Raw genomic sequence first — 19,128 nt, 5'->3', positions numbered from 1 at the left:
AAGCCCTGCGATTTGTCCTTTGACCTCAATTCTCTGACAGATCTAAGAGGAGCAGTTGGTTTTTAGTTTGTTAGCATTTTTTCTTGTTGTGAGGTTGGGATTGATGACTTCCAAGCCCCTAACATGTGTGACTGGAAACCGGAAGTTGTCCCTCGATTTTTGACAAAGGTACAAAGGCAATATTGACAAATAGTAATGGAACAATGGGATATCCGTATTTAAAAGAACTCTGATCCATTCTCTGCTCTATATGCAAAAATTAACTCAGAATGCATCATAGAACTTGAACGTAAAACTTAAAACTATGAAACATCTAGGAAAAAACTAAGGAGAAAAATCTTCTTAAACTTGGGACGGGCAAAGATTTCTTAGACACAACATCAAAAGTATTGATACACCTGCAACAACATGTCAGAATCCCAAAATAGTTATCCTGAGTGGAAGAAGCCAGACATAAAAGAGTATATAGTGTAGGTTTCCATTTATATAAAAGTCTAGAATATATAAACTAATTTATAGTGACAGAAGGCAGATCAGTGGTTGTCTGGGGATGGAATGTCAGGGTGGGGCTGAGGAAACTTTTGGAGTGATTATATATCCATTTATATATCCATAGACTATATAAGCATATGTCCATATAATATATGTTACATATATTTATACACATACACACATATATATGTGTGTGTATATATATATCATTAGCTTGATTATGGTTTGGTTTCATGGGTGTATATATATGTAGAAATTATCAAATTTTTACATTTTAAATCATGCAGTTTATTATGTGTCAATTACCCAAATAAAGCTTTCAAAAGAACCCCCCAAATAACTAAGTGTTGGTGGGAAACTCTTCCCAGATTAGGGAACAGTATTGTGAAGTCCCTGATACAGGAAACAGCTGTGAACAAAGAGGACCACTGACTCTTCTAGTGAAAGGGACCGGTGAGGTCATCTCACCCATCTCCCTGTCCCCATGAAGATAACAAGGGAAAGCTTTCCAAAGACAGGATTCTGTACTACTTTTAAGATATTTTGTTTTTAAAATTACTGAATTTTGATCATGTTTGTATCGGGCCACATCGTATTCAACAGTACAGCAAAATCCTTCTCCCACAGAGCTCACTTTGCATGGGAGACAGACAAGATGATGGAGTTTATAAACAGTATGTGATACAGAATGGCACAGACGGGTGCTGTGAAGCAGAGAGAAGCGGGGGTGGGGGGGCTAGTAGTTTGTGGAAGGCCTCCCAGGAAAACAGCAAATGTTGTGCAAATTTGTGTCCCATCCCCGGAGGGAGATTGCAGAGCCTCTGGTCATTAGCATTCTGATTGGGAGAAATTCCCCTGTCTAACAAGAATCCCTTCATTATAATTAACATTATTTCTTGTTTTCTCCTAGAAGAGACAGAACTAGCGTATCAGTAGGTTATGAAATATCACCTTGCCTACATTGGAGGCATGAAAAATTCATCTGTACATTTAACCTTTTATATAGTCTCTGCCCTCAAGTTGAGATAACTGTAGATTCACATGCAATTTTAAAGAGCAATGCAGAGAGATCCCGGGTACTCTGCCCGGTTTCCCCAATGGTAACATTTTGCAAGGCTAAAGTACAATATCACGGTCAGTATATTGATGTTGGTAAAATCCACCAGTCTTATTTAGATTTCCCCAGTTTTACATGTACTCATTTGTGTGTGTGTGTGTGTGTTTAGTTCTATGCAATTTTATCACATATGTCGGCTCTTGTGTCCACTCTCACAGTCCTGATATAAAACAGCTGCTCAGCACAAGGATTCTTTGTTTCCCCCTTTAGAGGGAAACACCACTTTCCTCCCACTGCCCAGCCCCTACTGTCTCTAACCTATAGTAATCGCTTATCTCTTCTCCATCTCTGTAATTTTGTCATTTCAAGAAGGTTATATAAATGGAATCATACCATACATAATTTAGGGGGATTGCCTTTCCTTTACTCAACATAATTCTCTTGAGATTCATCCACACTTTATTGTATAAAAATAGCTCATTCCTTTTTCTTGCTGAGTAGTATTCCTCAGTATGCATGTACCATCATTTGTTTAACCTTTCACCCGCTGAAGGACTTCTGGGCCGTTTTCAGTTGTGGGCTGTTACAAGTAAAGCGGCCATGATCATTCATGTGCAGGTTTTTGTGTTTATATGCGTTTTCATTTTTATGGGATAAATGCCCACAGGTACAATTGCTGGGTTGTACGGTGTTGCATGTTTAGTTACATAAGGAGCTGCCAAACCGTTTTCCTGAATGGCTGCCACATTTTATATTTCCACCAGCAGTGAACGGAGAGGTAATTCTGTTTCTCTTCCTCTTCACAAGGATTTGATATTGTCACTGTTTTTTGTTTTGGCCATTCTGATAGGTATCTGGTGATATCTCATTGTGGCTTTAATTTATATTAGTGTGTGACTGTGAGCAAGATTTAACTACAGAAAGGAAAAAAAGAGAGGAGTAACAGGTGTTCAATAAGAAATCTTTTGGTCACTCTGTTCACCCAAGTTGAGGAAGGACCTCACAAAGTCCTCTAGGGATAGATTGAAAGAATGTCCAACTTGCAATCTCAGTTCAAAGATAAGCTTTGGACAGCATTGTCCAAAGTGTATTCTCCAGAACTCTTGTTCTCAGAGGTGCTTATAGATGTTATGGGAAATAGGTGAAAGCCAGTAAAACTGGCTTTATGAGAAGTTAGAATATGAATAATCATGTGAAACTTGTAGGAGCATCTACTATGCAAACGAATAGGTATATTCAAGCCATGGAATCCCTCTCTTTTGAGGAATGCACTTTGGTGATGCTGACCTAGGGAAAAGCTTATGCTCTGCAAATGTAATATAAACCCAAGATTGGAAATCAGTCGGCTGTCAGGGAGCAGTTAAGCAGGGTTCTCTGCTCAGGATAATAATGGTAAAAATGCATACCTTTGTATATTATTTCTTAACTTTATTAAACAGCTCCAAGAGCAGGGGTCTGGGCTGTGGTGTGCCAGCAACCAGAGTCAGGCCTGGGAACCCCTCCCTCTGATGTGAGAGGGGGTGTCTTGGGGAGAAGCCAAGTGAGAAAACATGGTGGGCTGCCCAGGAGAAGGCTCCGGGCAGAGAGGAAGAAACTGGGTGTGCACCGGCGGGAGGAAGCTACATTTTTCAATAACATTTTTCACAGATGCTGTCACCTTTCTACTGTTCGACTTCAAAATTGCAACTGTTCTACATCAGTAAGAACAAAGGTGGGAGGAAGAGCCTGGAGGAAATCCCTTGGCCGGTGAGTGCGGGGGTCACATCTCTCTTTAGGGTTGAGAGCCAGAAGCCTAGGTAGGGACAGAGCCATTAAAGGTGGCCATGTACGAACACGTCCCCTGCTCACCTTGGACCCATTTAAGAGACTGTGTGTGCTCCTGGATTGACTCAGACCTAAGGCCCTGATTGTCTCATTTCTCAAGCGGGAAGCAGTCTCAGGACCATTTCTTTGGCTTCTACCCTCTCGGGAGAGCAGGCGCTATGGAGTGATTGGATATTGCAGGGGTCTGACATTTCTTTCACTACAGAATCTAACACCGCATCCTGTAATGTCTAGGCTGTCGGATAGCTGTGCCGGGGCCCAAGAACTCTACCTCGTGGCTTCTGAGCAGGCAGGTTTGGTCCAGAGGGTTTGCTGCTGCTGGTGAGTCCTCAAAACAGAATGTTTTCTCTGGTATCGCATGGTGGTTTCAGAATGGGGGCCGGAAGATGGTTGAGGTGTTACACAGACCAAATGGCTTACTTTGTGTCCAGAATGAGTTGGACATCTTTAGAAAGCTGTTCTCTACTTGCTGTCTTTCTAGAGACAAAGTTGTAGGTGCCTCTGAGCAGAGACTTCCTAAAGATTCATTCTGCACAGAACTGGTTCCAGAGCTAAGGGACCACAGGAAGAGGAGGTGGTAAAGAAGGAGGACTATTCTGAGGTCTGAATAAGCTTGGAGGAGGCCAACTTCTCTCCCACTTTCTTCATTACAGAGAGCACTGGGGCTTCTGCAGGGAGGAACAGTGGACGAGGGTTACCATGGGGTTGTGCGGTCACAGCCATCTGTGGACCAAGGGGAAGCATAGGTGGTGGGAGCCTCTCCCAGCCCTTCCCTTACAGCTTGAAGCAGACTGTTGCCCCCATAGTGGGATTCCAATGCCTAGTTTATTTTCTGGAGCCCCCTGGGACTGGGTGGGGAGTCAGGACTGCTGACCCAGGCCTTGGTCTGTGGCTTCTGTCAGTTTTATTACGTTGCTATAGCGTCAGAGACCAATGATCCTGACCCCCTCTGGGATGCAGAAAATTCTTAGAACACAGACAGGACCCCGCAGGTTCCTGGCAGTTGGATTGTAACATCTTTCGAAGAGTGGCCCTGCCCCGCTGTGGAATAGGCACCAATACCCAGCCTAGAACCCTTTGCTTCTCCAGGCACCAGTGGGTAGTGGGTAAGAGCGCCTGCATACGGGGTCCCTTTCCCTCCTGGCCTGGAGGGCTGGGGGCCATGCAGGTGGGCAGCAGCAGACTGATGGAGTAGTGTGGTCCAGGGGCTGGGGCCACCTCACGGCGCAGGGCCTCTGGGAGCCTTCTCAGAACTGTGTCTGATTTTTCCCCGAGACCCTGGCTGAGGATCCAGAGCTCTGGGGCTTAGTGAGCCCCCAGTCCATTCTCTGACACAACCGGTGAGTGACTTTCTGGCTACCTTCTTCCTGGCTGCCAGGAGCTCTGGTAGACGTTTTGCAACAGCTTGCCAATCAGAAGAAAGGAACTGCCCACATTTCTGCATTCTCTGCCATAAATGGGAAAAAATATGACAGAATTTGAATTGCTTTTCTCCCCTGTGGGATAGAGTATTTTACGTTTGATTATTTTCACCCTGCTTCATTCCACAAGGCATGTGAGGTGGCTTACACAAATGCATCTAAAGGAATGAAAATAAATAATCGAATGAGTCAGGGTGATGGGAAAATATTAATAAAGTGAAGCCATAAATAATTTTATCACCCCAAAACGCACACGCTGTGGTCCTGTATGTATCCTAGGGTTGGGTCGCAAGTTTGTACGTATGGTGAAGGGGGTTAAAGTCCTAAAACACAGTTCACTAAAAATTTTAACCAAGGAATAAACCATGCAGTGTTTGAGTCCAGAACAGGACACAAGTTGTATATCTAAGGGCAACTTTTTCATTTTTCTTTATTAGTTTTAATAAGCTATTTGATTTATACAAAAGTATATTCATAACCTATATGTAAGTTATACATTACAGTAATATAATGAGTATCCATGAACCTGAAGGATACATTCCCCAACTTGTGTCTACCCACGTGCTCCCTCTTCCTCCCTTTGTCCTGCTGCTTCTCTCCCCCCAGAGAGCATCACTATCTTAAATTTTCTTGACCGTCCTTCGGGTTTTTCATTTTGTTTTACCCACAATGCATAAATACAGAAATGATATTTTGTTTAGTTTTGCTCTTTTGAAGTTTTGTTAAAATAATATACCAGTTGAAGTCTTCTGGGATTCTTTCTTTTCCATTCAACGTTGTTTCCAGGATTCCCTCATGTTGCGGCCTGTATGTGCAGTTCACGCTTTTTTACTTCTTTGCAACCATGCTTTTTGTGAATAGACCATGCTTCATCCATTCCCTGTTGTTGACCCTGTCGGTAGCTTCTTGTATTGCGCTATTATGAACATTTGTGCTGAATGTTTTTGGCAGATGTCTCCTGGTGCATGTATTCCAGACTGTGTCTAGGGTCATATGTGTGAACAGAATCATTGGGTAGACTTTGTAAGATAATGCCGAAGTGTCTTCCAAAGCTGTTGGAAAGGTACAATCCTGCCAGTAGAGTACGACCTTCCTCAAATCCTTATCCTTTCCAATATTTGACATTGTTAGACTTATTAATTGTTGTCAATATAGTGGCATGAAAATGATCTCATGTGACACTAATTGCATTTTCTTGACTGGTAAGACAGTTGCATTTCACGTATTGATTTGTTTCACGTTTTTCCTCTTCTGAGAAGTATCTTTTTCTTATGTATTTTGCATATTCTTTTATTGGGGCTTTTCCTTATTGATTCGTATGAATATTTTATGTATCTTGTCTTAGGCCAACTTTTCATTTCCTAGCCAGGCGATTTTGTTTCTGACTCCAATTTTTTTTCTATATGCTGATTACTCACAAGTCTAAGTATTCAGCCTGAGACTTCCTTTTGAGCGCCACACCCATGAGCCTAACCGTGTACTCAGCATCTTTACTTGGATGTCCCGTAGGATTCTGAGGTTCAACGTGTCCAAAATTGAGCTCATCATCTTCCCACCCTGGCCGAATTCTTCGATTTTGTTTTCTGTCTCAGGAATATCACCACCAGCGACTCAGGTGTCCAAGCCCCGAACTTAAGTGTGGTTTCTGATGCAAGCCTCCCTCATATGCTATGTTCAGTCCATCAGTTAGGATACTAATTCATAAATATCCCTTGAATCCATTTTTGTCTCTGGAACCCGAATGCTACTTCTTTATTCCATGGTCACAGGAAACCCTAACCCTTTCAGAGCCCTCCTAACTGGACTGCTGGCCTGTCATCTTGCTTCCCTCCAATCCGTGCTCTGCAGCGCAGCCAGGTGATACCTTTCCAAAGCACATTATGTGGTCAGGTAACTCCCTGATGAAACAATTTTCATGGCTTCTATTTCTTTTTTTTTTTTTTTCCTTCTTTTCCGGTACGTGGGCCTCTCACCACTGTGGCCTCTCCCATTGTGGAGCACAGGCTCCGGACGTGCAGGCTCAGCGGCCACGGCTCACAGGCCCAGCCGCTCCACGGCATGTGGGATCTTCCCGGACCGGGGCACGAACCCGCGTCCCCTGCATTGGCAGGTGGACTCTCAACCCCTGCGCCACCAGGGAAGCCCCATGGCTTCTATTTCTGACGAAGGTCCAAGCACAAGAAACTCCTCATCAGGCCCCAGTTCACCTCTTGTTCCTCATCTATGGCCAAATCCTCTGCTTGCCCTGTGCTCAGTTGTACCCAGATATGGTAGAAACTGTGTTATCTGATAAAATTAATAAAAATTGTTTGGGTGAAACAGAGAACCATAAAAATGCTGTATACATGGGATGCATATTTTATTTCAAAACACATAAGTGTACATCTATTCAGCAATGTTTTGAAATAGGGCCAAGACCTTTTCTTGGAGTGTCAGTAAGTTGATGGTTGTTGAGAGTCATCTTTCTTGTATAAACCACACCAATAATGGATTATTTATGATTTCCAGTTGCAGTCTTCCAAAAAGTATATCATAGACTTGACACTTGAGAAGCAATGTGAGTGCATAATTCTTCTATCTTTTAAAGACTTTTTTTCCTCCTCAAGCTATTGAAGTTGTTTTACCCATATCTAATTTGATAATATTTTCTTTTTAGGATTCACCTTCATTAAATCTTTTCAAAGCATTCTACTTAGAATAAAAACAGCAACTTTCTTTTCACAATCATATTTCATGAGTTTACATGGTATTTAATTCAATAACACTAAAACTGGCATAAGCAGCCTTGGGAACAAACACAGCTGACCCTTGATAAGCATTTAACTCATCTGGGGGTACAGAAGCGCACAGGCTTACACCCATGCAGGCTCAGTGTGCTGTGGGCAGCAGTCAGTTTGTTTTACAAGAGTTGATGTAAGGGAAGGTTGCTTTAGAGAAGGTCTACTCTACTTGCAGTTCTTTACGCGCTCATCTCCAGGCTTTTGCCTAAGTCGTTTCTTCTGCTTGGGATCCTGTTTTCCACCTAAGTTCACTCCTAATTCTTCTTCAGGTGTCAGTGTGCGTATCACTCATCTGATAAGCTTTCTCCGACTCCCTAGGACTTGGATAGAAACCTCACTATGTGCTGCCATGGGTTTCTATCTCCCTCTCTGAGGTTCCTCAACATTTGGGGTCAGATTATTCTTTTGTGTTCCGTGCACTGTAAGATGTTTAGCATCATCCTTCGCCTCTCCCAGATGCCAATAGCACCCTCCACCAAGCTGTGACAATCAAAGATGTCTTCAGATGTTACCCATGTGCCCTGGGGGACAGAATTGCCCCGGTAGAGAACCACTGCTCTAGATTATAAATGTCTGTTGAACGACTGAATGACTTTATTACTTGGCCTGATACAAAAGCGAACAGCGACAAAGCAGCCTATAAATTCAGGAGAGTACTCAGGTGCTCTTTCAGACAGTATCTCCATCCTGCAAAACACATTTCAGTGCACTTTTTATTTGGAGCTTTGCTGCCGGCCTAAGAAGTTGTTTTTACTGCCTGCAGGAAAATGCGATGATGTTTTGTATATTTTATGTTATTTTTAGCCTGCTTTGCCATCTGCCCAAATCTTAGGCCTTCATAGTGGGAAAGACATTCTACCGGTCAGCTGAGATCTACAGTACATTTCCAGGTACATTTTGATCTCCATGCTCCTGAAGTTTGTGTAGGAATGACTCTATGTAAGAAAGGGGGGTGGGTTAGATGCACAGTTAGCTTAGCACCCCATCCTGTTCAACAGTCTCTCTGTACCGTACCCCTTGCAAAGCAGCTCACGAGACCTCTAGGTGGGAATCATTTCCATATTTCCTGGACACTGTCCCACCTATCTATGGGAACTTTGCTCATTTGTTTGACAAATATTTTTGAGCACCTAATATTTTGAGCTAGACACTGGATTAAATGCTGACCATCATACGTATGTTATGTGATTTACCTAAAAATAAGTTTAGGTGATAGAGACATTAGTCCATCATTGGACTAAATGCTGGTCAGAATCCTCCGTGTTGTCTAGTTTATGCCTCCCTCGATTTAAGGGAATGTTGGGAGGTGATTAAGAAGACAAAGAAGTGGTTAAAAGGCTGACTGTCTTGCTTGAGGAATTGCCGTGAACACTGAGGTTCTCGCCTGTGGGACATCAGCAACGAGGTGACAGGTCTCATCTAGAAAAGGGATCCCTCACAGACGCACAGGTCCAGGCAGCACGGACATCATGGATGCCTTCCTGACCTGTGTGCTGTCGGCCCCACTGGTGACAGCGGTCCCACCCACTGTCTTTGAGACCCTCCCTTCCGCCCTGCTGTGTTGGTGCTGCACCTGGGCCTGCAGGACCGACCCGCGGGACTCTCACTAGGAAATCCCTACCTGCTGAACTCTGCTTGGGGAAGATAGGTTTACCTGAACACTCCCAGGAATAACTGTTGTGCTTTGTGACTTCTTCCCTCCTTGAGCTGTTGGAAATACCAAGTTTGATGATGAAGCTCCGACGGGCACATTAGCTTTCTGTTTAGCTGACTGCCTGCAGAGGATCAGAGGGAAATTCCTGCAGAGCTCCCTGCTCTGGTCCACCCTGGCTTCATTTTCCATCTCTGATGCTTCCAGCCGTGCAAACATACACAGCGTCACCATGGCGACTCCGGGACAGATACACGCATGTGAAAAGCGCATGAGGCAAATCTCTCCTCTGATGCATTGTTAGGAGAGGAGAAAGCCTTTAAAAGCTCTCAGAGCCACCCTGTTGCCCCCTGATTTTCACACAAGAGCAGCTACCTCACTCGTCAGCATAATATCCTTTCCCTTATATTTTGCTTTGCTCGCGGAAGTGACCTCAAGCTCAGGGAGATGTCACTCCAGGATGAACAGAGCCTCGGACCCCTAGACCCACCTTATGTGGTTTGCCCGCTGTTGGATGGGGCTGTGGCCTCCACACTGGACCGTAAGCTCCCTGTTCTCTGACCAAGACCTCTCGCCTCTGTGAGTGTCTGACGTTGACCCTCCCATCTTTATTCACACCATGCCCACCTCCTCACATCGGGGTCATTGCTCCCCTTGCTTCTGATGCTTCTGTCCGCTTTCCCCCCAGCCCCCTGCCATCCTGTGTCCCATCCTGTGGGACAATCTTTCCAGGGCCATTCCTGAGGGACCTGGTTATGGCCATGTCCCACTGGGTTCTGGTTCACGTCTGACCTTTTTTTCCAGGTGAAATCAGGCTTAAGTGAATACAAAGCAATGACAGGGAGAACGGCTACAGCCTGAAAAATACACAGCAACAGCGAAATCAGGGTGAAAATGGGCGGGGGTGGCTCAGTTGGGGGCACTGGGGGCAGAAGAGGGGTCGGTGGGTGTGGGGAGCAAAGGGCAGGGCTTATCTGTCAGCCCCACCACACGGGGTGTGTCCAGAGGGCCAACTCTGATCGCTTGCTAGTACGTTTTGGGTGCTGTGCTGGGGAGGGACGCTGCCCTCTGCTTCTGCACTGGAGGGTGACTGATGGTGCTCACTGGCCGATGCCTGTGTATCTTCCCTAACGGTGGGGATGAAGAACGTTGATGACCAGGTGTCTCTTTGGAGAAGGAACAGCAGATCAGAATAGTTCAATTTTCATCAAGTCACCCCTCGGTTCTAGGAGAGTCCACCTACTTTGTCATCAAGCCCCAGGTTCTCTGTCTGGCTTTCAGGATTTGCCTCGACCTGGCTCAGACCCACTTTAACTCCACCTTCTCAGCACACCCCTGCTGCTGCGCCAGGCACATTGCCTTTTTAGTTCTTGAAGGCAGCATCCTACTGCCTGCTTCCGTGTCTTGAGTCCTTCCCCTGCTTCCTGAAATCACTTGCTGTAAAGGCCGAGCTCTGGACCACAGCCTTCACCAGTGTGAGGACAGGTGCACCCTGGGGGGGGCTCTCTCCTGCGCTCTGCAGCCCTGACACCTATAGTCCGCACACGCGTCTTGCCACATGGCCTCCTGTGTGTAAGGCCTGTCCTGTGGTAGACGGAGCTCCAAGCTCGAGACTGTTCTGCTTACCAAGCCCCAGGGACAGGGCCAGACTTGTGGGGAGTGCTTTGTTACCACATGCTGAGATTCCGTCTTCTTCAAAAGTTTGCATTGCCCCTGTGGCGCGCTCTTGGTTACCTACCCAATCTGCATTTCCTCCTCCTGCCTTGGTCACAAAACCCAGTGTTACTCCGGTAGCCTTATGCCCAGCTGAAAGGCAGCCTTTCCCAGGCTACTACCCAGCTAAGGGTTAAAACAAAAGGGAAGCAAACATTCTGGGGCAGAACTTCCAGGCAAGTTTCTTAAGAGGAGGACAGAGTTAAGTGTTCTGCAAATATTTCTTTTCCCAGTTTGCGGCTTGTCTTTTTATTTTCTTAACAACGTCTTCCAAAGAGTAAAAGCTTTCAGTTTTGGTGAAGTCCTGGTGGTCACTATTTTCTTTTATGCTTCACGCTTTTGGTGTCATAGCTAAGAAGTCTGTCTTACCCGTGGCCACAAAGATTTTCTCCTCTATTTTCTTCTAGTATAGTTCTAGTTTTAGCACTTACTTTTAAGCCTCTGGTCCATTTGAGTTAATATTTATATAAGGTGTAAGGTGAGGGTCAAGGTTAATTTTTTTCTCTTTTCATAAGGATGCCCCATTGTTCTGAGTGCCATGTGTTAAAATGACCCAGGTTTTAATCTAGCATTAGGGGCCTCTGCGGCTGGGCTTCAGGGGGTCCTAGAACCACTTGAACTTGCTTGTGACATGTTGTGAGTATGTGCACATATAACTTAGGAATGGGAGAATGGAAATGGGGCTTTCACCAGGTTCTGGAAGGGACCCCGACCCCCAAAAGGGTGCAGGTCCCCCCACTCCCACGTGACCCAGCCTTCTTCACCTCACTGAACAAGGGCAGCCACAGACTAGAAGAAAGGGATGTCAAACACTGCGTGCGAGCCCCTTTGGACTTCCTGGGAAGAAAACAAGATCTGTTGGGAGAAAGCCTGTACAAACATACACAAATTGCTCTTAATAATAGTATGAAAGCAGAGGCAGTAAAACCTTGTAAAGTCTGATACTAGGCATCTTTAACATAACACATAATTCACAGCAGCTGCGTGGTTGTTTCTCCTGGACCACTGTGTTGTAAATGGAAGAACCTCACTGAGCAAAGAGTGTTTAAAATGAAATTGCAATTAAGGGGATTTTGTGAATGTGGCCGAAGTTAACATTCAGAATTTAGAGTTTTGTAATCCCCAAACCTCAACCAGCTCTCATCACCGGAGAGCATCGCTCGCCGACAGGAATGGTCGTGAGGCTCTGAAAACAGCGGATGCTGAACCCCCGGAGCTGCAGGACACCCGCTGCCCTGGGTCTGAGCAGCAGTGACCACTCTCCCAAGGGTGAGGATGGGACACACATTCCTGACGGGAAAGAGAGCTGGACACTCATCAGCCTTTCATTCCCCGGGCAGCTTCTTGCTCCACATTTTCCAAGATTTTGGTCAGACCACCCATCAGCTGACCTTTCCAGGTCTCTGTTTCCTGGGGAGCGTCCACTGTGACTCAGACCACGACGCTGGGGGCCCCCTGATCCACGTTAGCCACAGCCCTGAGCGCTGGAAGGAATCTTGGATGTTGGCTGCTCTGGCCCTTTAATTCACGGTGAAGAACATTGGCGCCCAGGGAAGTGAAGTCACTTGCCCAAGTTCACAGCTGTAGAGGCAGAACTGCAAGTAGAAGCTGGTGTCCTGACGGCCACGCCAGCCTGCTTTCCACTCTACAAGGAGGAGAAAAATGGAAAAGCAAACAGGCCACGGAGTCAGCCAGAGCTGGGTTTGGGTTCTGACTTTTTCCTTGTAACCTGTGTAACTTTGAAAAGTCACTTAACCTTTCTAGTTTGCAGTGTCCTCATTTGAAAACAGAGATACATATTCAGCAAATATTGATTAAGCACCTTTCCTGGACCGGCACATGCTGCTTTTGGTCCTGGGTACACAGGGAGCGAGACAGGCCAAGTCCCTTGGCCCGAGACATGACCCTTGTACCCTAGAGGGTGTGAAGGGTGGAACAGGGCCTCTCTGAGAAGGTTATTGTCAGCATTAAATGAGGAAGGGAGGGTGGGGTGAATTGGGAGATTAGGATTGACATATATACACTACTATGTATAACATAGATAACTAATGAGAACCTACTGTACAGCACAGGGAACTCTACTCAGTGCTCTGTGGTGACCTAAATGGGAAGGAAATCCAAAAAAAGAGGGGATATATGTATACGTATAGCTGATTCACTTTGCCGTACAGCAGAAACTAACAACTCTAAAGCAACTATGCTCCAGTAAAAATTAATTAAATAAATAAAAATAAAAATTCACTTATTAAAAAAAATAGATGAGGGCTTCCCTGGTGGCGCAGTGGTTGAGAGTCCACCTGCTGATGCAGGGGACACGGGTTCGTGCCCCAGTCCAGGAAGATCCCACATGCCACGGAGCGGCTGGGCCCATGAGCCATGGCTGCTGAGCCTGCGTGTCCAGAGCCTGTGCTCCACAACAGGAGAGGCCACAACAGTGAGAGGCCCGCGTACCGCAAATAAATAAATCCCAGAAGATTTGTAAATCAAGGTGTACTTGAATGAGAAGTGATGTGATTATTCTGATTGGCAAACTGGGGGTCAGGGGCTGGGCTTGGATAACGCAGCCCCCTTTCTCCACGTGCTTCCTGTATCTACCGACGCACTCCCCTTATCCTCGCTTTCTACAGCAGAGACTTGAGAGGGTGGGTTCTGCTCTTGCAGGTGAGGCATGCCTGGTCTAGGACTGCCATGGCTGGGTGGTTAAGTCTGGTGAATTTCAGAGTTCAGTGTTGGGGAGCCCATTGTCGCTACACATCTAAGCCATGTTTCCCAAAAGTTACTTTGGTAGGAAAATTGGTATTGTTATCTTTTAATTTGGTTCCAAACATACACAGGGAAAGGGGGAGCTAACCATTTCCTTCCCTATCGCTAGAGTTGGCCAAGTTAATCTTGAGGTATGGTTAATAACATACATAGGTACATATACACAAATATAATAAAGAGCTGTGAATCAGGAATCACAAGTGTTTCCAAGAAGGATGCATGTGGTGGTTTTACTTTCTTCCCCTAGGCTGAATCCACTATGCTTGGGAGCTGGCCTCCTAGGAGGTAGAGAAGGTCTGAGTGTCCTAAAGTAAATTATCTGTTGTCCATGGAGCTGAGGTTTCCTCAATCTGACTTTCAAGTAGACAGGATGGAATGCAGAAGTAGGCTCAGAGCAGAGGCAACTCGAAAACATAAGTGGTAATGCCAAAACAATACTGGGCTGGACTCTAAAACAGATATATGGGTTTTGGTTAGCCTGGGTTTGGTGATCTCAAACCTTGACACACAGGAAACAGTTAACTAGAAAGATGAACAGACATGTACCATTTGGACAAGAATTTGTTCACTACCACAGATCGCATGCAATACATGACATTTCCTGAGTGCCCATTATGTACAAGCATTTCCATATCCACTCTTTCAGTTATTATCCTGACCAACTTATTGAGGAAGCTGGGAAGCAGAGAGGTTGAGGTTAAGGGAATTGTACAGAATCATAGAGCAGGAGATGAGATTTGAGCTCAGGTTTCAACAGGGCACATCCTTTTTTCCATTGTATGATCTAAGGACACAGGATTCCATTAAGTATGGAAAAATGACATAGTCATTGCTTTTTAAGGAGCTTAAAGTTGAACTGAAGACAAATACACACCCATGATAAAAAGATTAATTGTCAAATATGCTCAAAGAGCTAAAGAGCAAAAACATGAACAAAAACTAAAGGAAATCAGGAAAACAACATGAAAACAAAATGAGAATACAAAAAAAGAGAGAGAGAGAAATTTTTTAAAATAAATTTATTTATTTATTTTTGGCTGCGTTGGGTCTTCGTTGCTGCATGTGGGCTTTCTCTAGTGGCGGTGAGCGGGGGCTACTCTTCATTGTTGCGTGCAGGCTTCTCATTGTGGTGGCTTCTCTTGTTGTGGAGCATGGGCTCTAGGCATGTGGGCTTCAGTAGTTGTGGCATGCGGGCTCAGTAGTTGTGGCTCATGGGCTCTAGAGCACAGGCTCAGTACTTGTGGCACACGGGCTTAGTTGCTCCATGGCATGTGGGATCTTCCCGCGCCAGGGCTTGAACCCAGGTCCCCTGCATTGGCAGGCAGATTCTTAACCCCTGCACCACCAGGAAAGTCAGAGATAGAAATTATATAAAGGAACTAAACAGAAGTTCTGCAGCTGAAAACTGTCATAGCTTAAATAAAAAATACACTGGGGGGGATAAAGAAAAAGCATATGGAGGATGGTGGACTAGGAAGACCCTGAGCTCATCTCATCCTACAAATACACCAAAACTACAAACACATATAGAAAAACTCTCTCTGAGAACAACATTAAGACTAGCAGAACAGCTTTTCTACAACCAAGGGTATAAAGAAAAAGCCACACTGTGGCTGGTAGGAAGGGAAGAGATGTGATCTCTTGGGACCCACACCCCTGGTGGGCAACCAGAAGAGGAGGCGGCTATCACAATCTCAGGGATCCTCCCTAAGGAGTAGGGGTTTGAGCCCCACATTGGGCACCACAGCCCCAGGATCTGGAACTAGGAAGACAAGCTCCCTTGGCTGGTTTTGAAAAACAGTGGGGCTTACTGGAGGGCTGTAGGAATCAAGACTTCACTCTTAAAGGCTCACACACAGACTTGCTCACTCCCAGGGAAATGCAAATCAAAACCAAAATGAGATATCATTCCACACTTGTCAGAATGGCTATTGTTAAAAAGACAAAAAATAACAAGTGTTGTTGAGGATGTGGAGAAAAGGGAACCCTCTTGCACTGTTGGTGGGAATGTAAATTGATGCAGCCACTATGGAAAACAGTATGGAGGTTCCTTAAAAAATTAAAAATAGAACTACTACATGATCCAGAAATTCCTTTCCTGGGTAGTTATCTGAAGAAAACAAAAACACTAATTCAAAAAGATATACACACCAGAATGTTCATAGCAGCAGTATTTACAATAGCCAAGATATTGAAGCAACCAAAGTGCCCATTGACAGGTAAATGGATAAAGAAGGTGTGATCAGCTATAAAAAGGAAAGATAGATGAGCCATAAAAAAGAATGAAATCTTGTTATTTGTGAAAACATGGATAGACCTAGAGGGTATTATGTTAAGTGAAATAAGTCAAATACTATATGATTTCACTTATATGTGGAATCTGAAAAACAAAACAAATGAACAAATATAATAAAACAGAAACAGACTCACAGATACAAAGAACAAACTAGTGGTTACCACAGGGGAGAGAGGTGTGGGGAGCAGCAAAATAGATGAAGAGCATTAAGAGGTACCAACTGCCAGTTATAAAGTAAATAAGTCACAGGGATGTGATGTATAGCACAGGGAATATAGTCAATATCTTATATGAACTTTGTATGATGTATAACCTATAAAAATACTGAATCACTATGTTGTACACCTGAAACTAATATAATATTGTAAGTCAACTATACTTTAATAAATTAAAAGAATAAAGGGAAAAAAGTGAAAAATCCATGAGGGGGTTCAACGGCAGGTTTGAGCATGCAGAAGAACCAATGCAGAAGATAGGATGATTAAAATGATCCAATCTGAGGATCAGAAAGAAATAGGAACAAAGAAAAGTGAAGAAAGCATAAAGCATTGGGAACTATCAAGCAGATCAACATAACATTATGGGAGTCCCAGTAGGAGAAGAGAAAGGAACAGAAAGATTATTTGAAGAAATAATGGCTGCAAAGTGTCAAATTTGATGAAAGACGTAAATCTACAAATGCAAGAAGCTCAACTAACTCCAAGTAGGGTAAGCTCAGCGACCCACTCTGAGACACATTCTAGGAAAATTGTTGAAATTTCAGAAGAGAGAAATTTGAAAGCAGCAAGAGGTAAACAACTCGTCATGTACAAGGGATCCTTAATATTGTAGGTTTATTACCCAATTTCTCATCAGAACCTTTGGAGGCAGGATACAGTGGGATGATATATTTAAATTGCTGAAAGAAAACATATTGCAGTTAAGAATTCTGTATCTGACAAAAATGTCCTCCAAAAATGAGATATAAATTAAGATGTTTCTAGATAAGCAAAATCTAAGGGGTTTTATTATAACTAGATCTGCTAAAGGGAGTTCTTCAGGTTGAAATGAAAGGACACTAGACAACAATTTGAAGCTATAGAAAGAAATAACAATCTCCTGTAAAGTTAAATACATGGATGAACATAAAAGCCAGTATTATTGCAATTTGGGTTTTTTTGTTTTTGTTTTTGTTTTTTTGCATTACACGGGCCTCTCACTGTTGTGGCCTCTCCCGTTGTGGAGCACAGGCTCCGGACGCGCAGGCTCAGCAGCCATGGCTCACGGGCCTAGCCACTCCGTGGCATGTGGGATCTTCCTGGACCGGGGCACGAACCTGTGTCCCCTGCATCGGCAGGCAGACTCTCAACCACTGCACCACCAGGGAAGCCCCAATTTTGGTTTTTAACTCCACTTTTAATTTTCTACAACATTTGTAAAGCAAATGTATAAAAAAGAATTATAAACTTATGTTATTGGGCAATGTATACAGATGTAATTTGTGGTGTTACTAACATGAAGTGAGGGGCAGAGCTGTATAGGATTACAGTTTTAGTATGCAATTGAAGTTAAGCTGGTACAAATTCAAATTAAATTATTACAATTTTAGGATATTATAAGTAATCCCAATAGTAACCACAATGAAAATATCTATAGAATATACACAAAAAGAAATAAGAAACGGATCAAAATGTGTCACTACAAAAAATCAACTAAACACAACAGAAAACAATAATGAAACAAATGAGGGACAGAAAACAAATGGCAAAATGTCAGAAGTAAGTCATTCCTTATCAGTAATTACCTTAAATATAAATGGATTAAACTCCCCAACCAAAAAGGCACAGATCGAACGAATGGATTAAAACGTATGATCTAACTATAGGCTGTCTATAAGAGACTCACTTTACATCTAAAGACACAAATAGATTGAAAGTGAAAGAATGGAAAAAAATATTCCATGTGAAGAATCACCAGCAGAGAGCCAGAGTGCATACATTAATATCAGAAAGAATATACTTTAAATCAAAAACTGTTACAAGAGACAAAGAAAGGCAATGTATGTTAATAAAAGCATCAGTTTATCAGGAAAATCTAACAATTATAAGCATACATGCACCAAACATCAGATCCCCCAAATATATGAAGCCAACATTGACAAAATTGAAGAGAGAAATGGACAGCTCTACAATAATAGAGACTTCAATACCCCCACTTTCAATAATGGATAAAACAACCAGATAGAAGATCAATAAGGAAATAGAGGATGTGAAGAACACTATAAGCCAATTAGACCTAACAGACATATATAGAACACATCACCCAATAATAGCAGAATACATACTTTCTCAAGTGTACATGGAACATTCTCCATGATAGATCATATGTTAGGTCACAAAACAAGTCTTAATAAAGTGAAAAACTTAAATCATACAAAGTATATTTTCTGATCACAATGGGCTGAAGCTAAAAATGAATAACAGGAGGAAAATTGGAAAATTCACAAACATGTAGAAATTAAACAACACAGCCTTAAATCAATGGGTCAAAGCAGAAATCACAGGGAAATTAGAAAACACCTTGAAACAAATGAAATGAAAACAACATACACAACTTCTGGAATAATTTAAAGAGAGTGCTAAGAGGGAAATTATATCTATAAATGCATCCATTAAAAAAGAAATAAGATCTCAAATCAATAACTTAGCTTTATGACTTAGAAAACTAGAAAAAGAGCAATCTAAACCTAAAGTGAGCAGAAGGAAGCAATTGATAAAAATTGGAACAAAGATAAATAAAATAGGGCCAAGAAAAACAATAGAGAAATTTAATAAAACCAAGAGTTGTTTCTTTGAAAAGGTCAACAAAGTTGACAAACCTTTAGTTAGACTGACTAAGAACAGAAGAGAGGATACTCAAGTAGCTAAAGTCGGGAATGAAAGTGGGGCTATTACTAACTTTACAGAAATAAAAAGATTTTAAGAGAATGCTATGAACATTTGTATACCAACAAGTTGGATAATCTAGATGAAATGGACAAATTCCAAGAAACACAATCTACTAACAATGATTCATGAAGAAATATAAAATACGACTAATAAGGTGATTGAATTAGTAATTAAAAACCTCTGAACAAAGAAACGCCCGAAGAA

General features: G+C 43.2%; 1 long non-coding RNA gene across 8 annotated transcripts in view; it reads left to right on the top strand.

Annotated features, from left to right (window-relative positions):
- The window catches only part of LOC132429402 (uncharacterized), a 285,989-nt gene that overhangs the window by 147,067 nt on the left and 119,794 nt on the right, over nucleotides 1-19,128 (top strand). For 7 of the 8 annotated variants that reach the window (XR_011246560.1, XR_011246559.1, XR_009520332.1 and 4 more), the window contains 2 exons: nucleotides 3,197-3,295; nucleotides 3,608-3,694. The exons of the other annotated variant lie outside the window; for it this stretch is intronic. This is a non-coding gene — a long non-coding RNA (uncharacterized lncRNA). The remainder of the gene's footprint in view (nucleotides 1-3,196; nucleotides 3,296-3,607; nucleotides 3,695-19,128) is intronic. 8 annotated transcript variants of the gene reach the window in all.

The sequence above is a fragment of the Delphinus delphis genome, chromosome 8, assembly GCF_949987515.2.
Source record: "Delphinus delphis chromosome 8, mDelDel1.2, whole genome shotgun sequence".
NCBI classification, from domain to species: Eukaryota; Metazoa; Chordata; class Mammalia; order Artiodactyla; family Delphinidae; genus Delphinus; species Delphinus delphis.
The sequence above is the reverse complement of the archived record's forward strand: the minus strand, read 5'-3'. Positions and strand labels throughout refer to the sequence as shown.